Raw genomic sequence first — 10,464 nt, 5'->3', positions numbered from 1 at the left:
GGAATGTTCAGCCTTTAACCTTAGCCTTTAACCTTGTGAAGATCATTATTTAACCTTGTGAAGATTGTTATTAAACTTGTCGTCATTCTAAATTGTTTCTTTAGATAGAGTTTCAATGTTTGGAAGAGTCTGCCATCTTCGTCATTTTTAACCTTTGACGGCCATTTGTGAATCGCTGACTTTTTCGGAGTACCAATTCTCGGTCAATCCTGTAATTGCTAAACATGTTTATGCCTTTGTATTTCTCTGTGCCTTGTAGTCTCCCAAATTATGCAGTTGGTTAAGAGTTCATTTTGAGCATTGCCATTTTGTAAAAAAGTGAAACTTTCTTCCATTAAGAAACTTTCTCAATAGAATGATGATTCTGTTTCCTTACATTAATTTTACTTCTACCAATTTATACATTTGTTTCACAGGTTAATATGCACTAGAAGGCAGATATACATAATTTTAAAAATGAATCAGTGACAAAGTTATTAAGGTTGGATCTATTTTATTTTTCTAAACTCGAATAAGTTTAAAAATAATTGATGAAATTGTTCTTCTGTTATCAGGTCAGATTATGTTGGTGAGGTTGATGTTGTGTTGACTGAGAAGAACTCTTTGGGTTGTAAGAAGGAAGTTGTTATTATCGCTGGTTATAAGAGAGGTTAGTATCCAATCTCCATTTTTTTAAGATAAAAGGTCTATTCCAGTTGGTTAAATTACCAAATCGGTATAGGGTAATACCGATTGGTAACCATGATAGTACCAATTGGTAAACCAATTTGTGTAGGCCCTTTTTTTTACTAGTGCTCTCTAAACAATCAACACATGCCTTTCTTTATTCAAATTTTATGCATTTTCTTAATCTTTCTAAAACCTCCATACTTACACTTATTTGAAAAGATCAGTTAGGGGAAAATAGACACCCGATTCATAGGAAAAACAACAAGCTAGGTTTATGGTTTAGCCTGTGATTGAGGAAAAAATCATGCTATGAGTTCTACATTTATCTAATCTTATCCCCAAGATGATATATCGACCATTTCTTTTCACAAGTGGATTTTCGCTTCCATGTTCGAATGAGTGCATTACCATAAAAAATGATATCCTTCCAAATGTGCTCAACATCACTTCGGACTCTAGTAAAGATTATAACATTCTGCTCCATACATATATTGTTAGGATTTAGATCGCTTGAACTTTGTTGGCTTGGAGTGACTGTTGTACTTGAAGCTGAGTTGGAGGAAGTCATTGATTCCATCTGCTATAATCTCTCTCTCTCACATAAAAGAAGAAGAACTAACCTGATAGTGGAAGAATGGTAGTGGAAGACAGACAGCCGAGAGAGAAGCACCGTAAAGATTAGGTTTTTTAATTTGGGGGCTGGGGGCTCATAGTCATATTTAATATTTGGTGGGTTTTTTAATTTGGGTTTTTTTAATATTTTGGAACTCATATTTACTGAAAATGTCATTCCCGCACCCCCATTCCCGCACCCCCCGCACCCCTCACCTTCAATTCTGGGATACGCCACGTGGTGCACCCCATACGCACTCCTAGCCGCACCCCCAAAGCACCCGGTGCGCAGTTCGCTATAGAAACGAAGCACCCATGCTTCCTAGTTTATAGGGTTCTGGATCTGTTATATTCCCTCCTACTGCTTAGTTATGTCTTGATTTTGTATTTCCGCATAGAGTGTAGGGTTTGTAACTTGCGATTTTTTGCTGCCGCAGAGATCTTTCAATGTGTACCTCCGTCCTCCGCTTATCCTTCAATAATGTCGACCTCCTCCCGCATCCAGGTTCGCTTGGCCATTTGGTGCTTTTTTTACTTCATCCTTCACTTCACCGTTTGTTGTGTTTTCTTAGTATTGTTAGGTTTAATGATTCATTTGATTCCCCGTTTGTGTAGTCGAAGAGGAAGAACAGGCAATGAAGAAATTGTGACTCTTGGCTATTCGTGAGGGTGTCGCACACATATTCGAATCTTTTAATGATACCTTCATTGTGAGTACAGTTCTATTTGTTTCTCTGACTTGTATGCTGATTCTCTTAACAGAAACTCATAAGTTCCATATGTATATTTCAGCATGTAACAGATTTGTCTGGACGAGTAACACTTGTTCGCACCATCGCTGGTTAGTTCTTTTTATTCACGATTCTAGATCTGCTGATGTTTTTTTTATGTTTATTAACATGATTATTTTGTTCATAGTATTAACTTGATCTTCCATAACTGCTTATGTCTTCCTTCTGGAATGAGATAATAAAAAATCATTTGCTTCTGTCTTCCTTCTGGAATGAGATAATAAAAATCTTCGGGAGGAGTATTTTATTACCAACCTGCCAGTATTGCGTCTGTTTCTTCTGTCTTTTTATGCTTTCTGATTTAGACTCTCAGTACTATTAAGTTGATAGTGTAGTACTATTATTCAACCTTAGACTAAAAATATTTGATTGTGTTTCGATGGAATGTTCAGCCTTTAACCTTGTGAAGATCGTTATTTAACCTTGTGAAGATTGTTATTAAACTTGTCGTCATTCTAAATTGTTTCTTTAGATAGAGTTTCAATGCTTGGAAGAGTCTGCCATCTTCGTCATTTTTTACCTTTGACGGCCATTTGTGAATCGCTGACTTCTTCGGAGTACCAATTCTCGGTCAATCCTGTAATTGCTAATCATGTTTATGCCTTTGTATTTCTATGTGCCTTGTAGTCTCCCAAATTATGCAATTGGTTAAGAGTTCATTTTGAGCATTGCCATTTTGTGAAAAAGTGAAACTTTCTTCCATTAAGAAACTTTCTCAATAGAATGATGATTCTGTTTCCTTACATTTATTTTACTTCTACCAATTTATACATTTGTTTCACAGGTTAATATGCACCAGAAGGCAGATATACATAATTTTAATAATGAACTAGTGACAAAGTTATTAAGGTTGGATCTATTTTATTTTTCTAAACTCGAATCAGTTTAAAAATAATTGAAGAAATTGTTCTTCTGTTATCAGGTCAGATTATGTTGGTGAGGTTGATGGTGTGCTGACTGAGAAGAACTCTTTGGGTTGTAAGAATGAAGTTGTTATTGCCGCTGGTTATAAGAGAGGTTAGTATTCAATCTCCATTTTTTTAAGATAAAAGGTCTATGCCAGTTGGTTAAATTATCAAATCGGTATAGGGTAATACCGATTGGTAACCATGACAGTACCAATTGGTAAACCAATTGGTGTAGGCCCTTTTTTTTACTACTTCTCTCTAAACAATCAACACATGCCTTTCTTTATTCCAATTTTATGCATTTTCTTAATCTTTCTAAAACCTCCATACTTACACTTATTTGAAAAGATCAGTTAGGGGAAAATAGACACCCGATTCATAGGAAAAACAACAAGCTAGGTTTATGGTTTAGCCCGTGATTGAGGAAAAAATCTTGCTATGAGTTCTACATTTATCTAATCGCATCCCCAAGATGATATATCGACCATTTCTTTTCACAAGTGGATTTTCGCTTCCATGTTCGAATGAGTGCATTACCATAAAAAACGATATCCTTCCAAATGTGCTCAACATCACTTCGGACTCTAGTAAAGACTATAACATTCTGCTCCATACATATATTGTTAGGATTTAGATCGCCTGAACTTTGTTGGCTTGGAGTGACTGTTGTACTTGAAGCTTAGTTAGAGGAAGCCATTGATTCCATCTGCTATAATCTCTCTCTCTCTTACATAGAAGAAGAAGAACTAACCTGATAGTGGAAGAATGGTAGTGGAAGACAGGCAACCGAGAGAGAAGCACCGTAGAGATTATGTTTTTTAATTTGGGGGCTGGCGGCTCATAGACATATTTAATATTTGGGGGGTTTTTTAATTTGGGGTTTTTATTAATATTTTGAAACTCATATTTACTGAAAATACCATTCCCGCACCCCCATTCCCGCACCCCCGCACCCCTCACATTCGATTCTAGAATACGCCACGTGTTGCACCCCGTACGCACTCCCAGCCGCACCCCACACCCCCAAAGCACCAGGTGCGCAGTGCGCTGCAGAAACGAAGCACCCATGCTTCCTAGTTTATAGGGTTCTGGATCTGTTATATTCCCTCCTGCTGCTTAGTTCTGTCTTGATTTTGTGCTACCGCATAGAGTGTAGGGTTTATAACTTGCGATTTTGTGCTGCCGCAGAGATCTTTCAATGTGTACCTCCGTCTTCCGCTTATCCTTCAATAATGTCGACCTCCTCCCGCATCCAGGTTCGCTTGCCATTTGGTGCTTTTTTTACTTCATCCTTCACTTCACCGTTTGTTGTGTTTTCTTAGTATTGTTAGGTTTAATGATTCATTTGATTCCCCGTTTGTGTAGTCGAATAGGAAGAACAGGCAATGAAGAAACTGTGACTCTTGGCTATTCGTGAGGGTGTCGCACACATCTTCGAATCTTTTAATGATACCTTCATTGTGAGTACAGTTCTATTTTTTCCTCTGTACTTGTATGTTGATTCTCTTAACATAAACTCATAAGTTCCATATGTAAATTTCAGCATGTAACAGATTTGTCTGGACGAGTAACACTTGTTCGCACCATCGCTGGTTAGTTCTGTTTATTCATGATTCTAGATCTGCTGATGTTTTTTTATGTTTATTAACATGATTATCTTGTTCATAGTATTTAACTTGATCTTCCGTAACTGCTTCTGTCTTCCTTCTAGAATTAGATAATAAAAAATCATTTGCTTATGTCTTCCTTCTGGAATGAGATAATAAAAATCTTTGGGAGGAGGATTTTATCGAATCCCCAAGATGATATATTGACCATTTCTTTTCACAAGTGGGTTTTCGCTTCCATGTTCGAATGAGTGCATTACCATAAAAAATGATATCCTTCCAAATGTGCTCAACATCACTTCGGACTCTAGTAAAGACTATAACATTCTGCTCCATACATATATTGTTAGGATTTAGATCGCCGATAGTGGACCGGGGTCCGGCTAAAATAGAATCTCTGACAACACTCAACAGTTGGCGCTAATCCGGTTAAGAATTAACACAAGTTTCAATACTACACAAGCTGTCACAAACCCTTGAACCGAGTTCAAGTGCGGAAGTGGTTTGTTTCAGATTGAAGCAACACACAAGATGGATAGAGATGAGATTTGGAGAAAGTTGGTTTAAAGATTAGTGAGTCGGTTAGAAAGATATGAGACGGTTAGAAATATATGAGACGGTTAGAAAGATATGAGATGGTTAGAAAGATGAGTCGGTTAGAAAATGGAACCGGCAGAAAGTAAAGCACGAGACAGGTTTTTATGGATGTTCGGAGATAAAACTCCTACGTCACCCCTTCTTCTCAAACTACGAGAAGGATATTCACTAAGGAATACACACACAATACACAATCGAGTCTTATTTACTGCTCGATAATCACTCGTACAATTCTCACAGAAATTGTAATACACTTCACAAACACACTTAAGCTTTGAATCTTTTAGAGAGATAAAGGCTTTTTATCATTTAGACAATCTCAATAATTGTAGTTTCTCTCTATGTTTTGTGTCTTCTTACAACACTACTTCTTCAGCTTCTCCTTTTATAGGTGAAATGTGCCAACGGTCACATTTCTTCAACGGATACCTTCAGAGTAATCCTTGAATCTGATTGGTTGAGCAGAGGATCAGCATAACATTAAATGCGGTTTAGACTTCCAAGGCATAGAGCAGACCGGTTTTGATTTGTCTTTACTTGATTATAACAACTATCGGTTGGACAATTGCCTGCACCTAGGAGATTGCTCATTTGACTTATACCAGAATGGTAACTTTTCTTCATGCAATCTTCTGCAGCCTGCAGTATATCATCAGACTTGTATGAATATGGCAATGTCACAGTCTAAGTCTTTGATGTCATCTTCTGCATATGCCCAAAGTGTTTACTTGCACCGATTTGTAATATGTTCTTTATTTGATATCCTTGACTTCTTTCTTTAAATAGTCTTCTCGTTGGATTTGTTCTTTGTATTTAGATTGAATACTTCATTCCAACTGATCATGTTGACCGGTTGATCAGTTCAACCAGACAGCTTCAGGTTTTGGATTTGTCACTTGCTTCTTCTAGCCGGTTTGATTACTTGACTTGTTGTAATTCTTGACCGTTCGAGGTTCTTGACCGTTCCTACACAGTAAGTTGATTTTGTTAAGTTTTATTAACCGGTCAATTTTATCTAACAATTTTTCCCTTTTTGATTATTTTATTTAAAATATTCAAAATTATGTGTCCGGTGATTGTTTAAAGAGTTTGTTGTTTTGAAAGATATTTTGGAAAAGACTTGAAAACTTTTGCGAAAAATTTGAGAAAAATTTTATTTTATTTGAGAAAAATTTTATTTTATTTGAGAAAAAATTTATCTTTTATCTATCAATTTCTCCATTTTTGATTATTTTATTTAAAATATTCAAAACCATGCAAGAAGTGAGAAATATGCCGGTTTTTCAAAAATACTTATATATATAGAGAATATTTATAAACTGAAGTAGACATAGGATAGACTAAAGTGGACATAAAGGAAATAGGTGAAAATTTATTCCCTCTTCTTATCGTTCTTCTTGTTGTCCCTGTATATGATGTCCCCGAGATATTCCGACATCAATCCTTTTCTCGGAGTGCACGGATCGTAACCCGGTCTAGAGGAGGATGCTCGAGTGCCCGAGTAACCGGTTGCTAGTGAGCGTCGTGTTGGTGCTTGATGGTCGGAGATTGGTGAGGAAAGGAACTTGGAGGAACTATTTGAAAAGGCATCGCATTGATCGGAACAACACGCGTTCTTTTCTGCAGCGGTGGAACATTTTCCTCATCTTCACTGGAGTCCGATTGTTCCAAGTTGACTTATGATACACCGGTTGGGTCAGCATAGTCGTCCATCACCGATTGAGCTCTTTTAGCCGCTGCCCTTTCAGCTTGTTTTCTTTTCTTCGCCTCAGCTCTTGTTGCGTGGATAGCCAGAATAGAAGATGTGGCTGCGTTCTGTGCCGGCTCGACATTTTCTTCTTCATTAACCTGTCGTGCCATTTCCGCATCTAATTGTTCCCTTTCCTTCAAAACCCTTAGTTTTTCATTTTCCTCTTCTTGGATCTTCAAAGCTGCCATCTCATTTTCTTTGATTCTTGCCTTGTCGGCTGCCAACTTAGCCGCGATTAACTCTTCAAGTTGTGCTGAAACCGCTTTTAATGAGGAGTCGGTTTGAGCATTTCCCTCTTCAAGGGTTTCAATTCGTTGATTCGTAGAGTCAATCATCTGGTGCAATGATTCTGTCTGTTCTTCCATCTTAGCCTGCCATGGTGCAATAGTGTCTCGGAAGAGTTCTTCAAGACATTCCTTGATCATTTATAGACCGGCGCATTGAAAGAGAGCGTAAAAATGAGTTTGTGAGAGATGTGATGTATTTATAGACCGCATGGGACGCGTCTCAGAATGCGAACCGACGCATTGAAAGATGTGAGCTGTCACATCAAGGAAAAGGCGCAAAAGTTTCTCTCCAAAATTATTGGCGGTAACTTTGAGCGGTAAAATTTTGATGACAGGTTTAATGATTTAATCGGCAAAGATTTATAATTATAAAAGAGAAATTACACAGACATAATAAAATTAAAACCGATATAAGATCGGTTGGAAAAACATGAGCGGTTTAATAAGGAAACCGTTTTGGAAAGAACCTAGTCAAACAACCTATTAACCATCCTGGTCATCTTTTCTTCCGCCGATTACTTGGTGAGGACATTCGTTGAATTCACCGGTGATCCCGGTCCAAGACTTGGATCGGTTGATCGAATGATTTGCTTAGCTGAGGAGCGTAATCGAGCCTTTTCTTGGTTACATCCATTGTTTTCATGTTTTCAAAAATGATTGAGGCCCAGTTGATTGGAGTTGGACCTACGATATAGGTCATCATATCGAAAGCCTTTTTGGTGTAGTTCTGATTTGGAACCTGGCATAGAATAGATCGGTTGACGATCTCATGAAGTAATTGAATGTGAGGGGCAAGTTGGGATTTGAGGCCGTTGTTTGGAACCGGAGTTTCAGAAATGGAGAATAGGTCAGCATACTCATCATGCGTTCCGTTCACCCGGGAGGAAATCCAAAAATCCCTCAGTCGGGAGGTTGAACATTTCAGCAATGGTATCTTCCGAGATTTGAATGATATTGGTATCGTTGATGATGGAGACGATGAGATCGTCGTCAAGCATGGAAGCATTGGAGACGAACTCCAATACCTCAGGAAGAAGAATGGGTTCGGATACTTCCAAAAATCCGTGAAGGACGGTATTAACGAGTGAATCAAACACGATCTCTTTTGTTTCAATGTCATCAGAAGAGAGCATCGATTCAAAGTTAACACATAGAAAGTTTCGAAGTGTTGGGTAAGACATTTTCAAAATGTGATTAGAGAGAAGAAGGTTGAATCGATGCTTGCAAGGTGTATTGTGATCTGTGAAGGAAAGTGTGAGGCTCCTTAAATAGGATGTAGAAGAGGGAAGGATAAAATAAGAGAATTTATTATAGGATTTTGTCATTTATGAGATGTCCTATCAATGCTTTAAGGTTTAGAGGAATATTTATGTTTTCAAGACATATTTTCTTGGAAAGTGATAATTTTAATTTGTCCGAGGTAGAGAATCTAGTTGGGAACTAACTGAATTTAATGTTTTGTGGTTTCCATGCAATTAGAATTTAATATGCCAAAAATGGATAAGATAAAAGTAGGAAATATATTAGACCGATGTGAAGTAGTGCCACAGGAAATCAAGAGAAACACACAAAAGATCAACATAATTAATATACAATCGGTGCATGCAGCAAAACGACCGGTTGTCCGAAGAGATGGTTCCTTAGCGGCTGGAGGAGGAGCTGCCTCTCTGTTTCTTCTTCCAAGCTTTCTCAAAGCGGTCGAAGAATGCGTCGGCCGAGTCTCCTGTCATGATTTGAAGTGGGCTTAATCCTACGCCTGGACAGAGAGGAACACCGAGATCGAAAAGGAGAGTGCTAATTTGGGGAATGAAGTCGGTGTGACGAGTGGAGATCATCCAGATGAGGTTGTCAAAAAGCAACCTTGACCAGTTGACTGAAACTTCATTGGTGATGGCGGTCATGATATTGAAAGACTTGATATAGAAACATTGGTAACATCCTTTCCAAGGATGGATTTACCAACTATATCGTTAAGCAGCTGATATTCAGCCCTCAACGAGAATCTTGCCCCGTGATCATCAACAGGAATAGGAGAGCGAGAAAAATGATGGAACATGACAGCCTTCTGTTTAGCCGAAGGAGTTAGGTCGGTGAGACCTTTTCTTGGTAGGTCGTAACACCGAGCAAGATCTTTTTCGGTGAACTTAAAGACAGTGCCTCTCACCTTGGATTGGATGAGAGTGTCGAAAAAGGGGGTACCATGGAAAACTCTTGCATTTTGGAAAAATTCCACAACGGTATCGGGAAATATGATGTGTCGGTCATTCAGAAAATTCCTTAGACCGGAGTTCTCAATTGATTTGATCATTTTGTAGATCTCAAAATGGTTTGTCCCTAGGGCGGAATCAAACTCAATTTGAAGGATGTTTTGGAAAGAGATGTGAGACATTTTGCTCTAGTAGGATGAGATGTTTCTGAGAGGTGTTGAGTATTTTAGATGTGTGATTATGTGTTGATGTGCATCTAACTTATATATTAGGCAGTAGATGGTGTTAACTGGTGGATAATGCACGTTGTATTCTATTAACCGTTGGCTAAGAGATCTTTCCAAGATTTGGGGTGGTTGATACCCTATGGATGTAAGTCATAGGCCTAGACGGTGAGAGATATCGTATCTTCACGTCTTTTGAGGCATGACTGCTTTGTTTTGAAAAGGAATCTTTTCAGAACAGATACGTCCAAACACAATCAGTTATTCCCTTTTGTTGGAAAACCAAATATTCCAAAGTAAAGTATATCGAAACCGGTTGGTTTTCAGTTATTAGTCCCGATGCAGTTATTTGGTGAGGTACTAAATAACTGGTCGGTTTATTACAACTGATAAGCAATGCGGTTTTTCAATAAGTATAGTGGTAATTTTAATTTTCCGATATTTTAAGAAGAGCTGATGGTTTTGTCTGTTCAAGCCGATGTTTCTTTTTAAGTGAATAACATTTCAGTTTAAGAAATAAGTTGATTTATATCGGCAAGACCAAGAATATTTCTGAAAAATAGAACTTAGCTTCCTGCAGAGGCTTTGTGAATATGTCGGCTACTTGTTGATCGGTTGATACATATTCCAACCGGATGTGCTTCTACTGGACATGTTCCCGGATGAAATAATGTCTTATGTCGATATGTTTAGTTCTTGAATGTAGAACCGGATTGTACGTGATTGCTATGACACTTGTGTTGTCACAGAATATTGGTGATTCGTCGGCGATGACACCGAAATCTCTTAGTTGTTGTTGAATCCATAGAAGT

The sequence above is a fragment of the Impatiens glandulifera genome, chromosome 1 (genome assembly GCF_907164915.1).
Source record: "Impatiens glandulifera chromosome 1, dImpGla2.1, whole genome shotgun sequence".
Taxonomy (NCBI): domain Eukaryota; kingdom Viridiplantae; phylum Streptophyta; class Magnoliopsida; order Ericales; family Balsaminaceae; genus Impatiens; species Impatiens glandulifera.
This window is presented reverse-complemented; position numbering follows the sequence as displayed.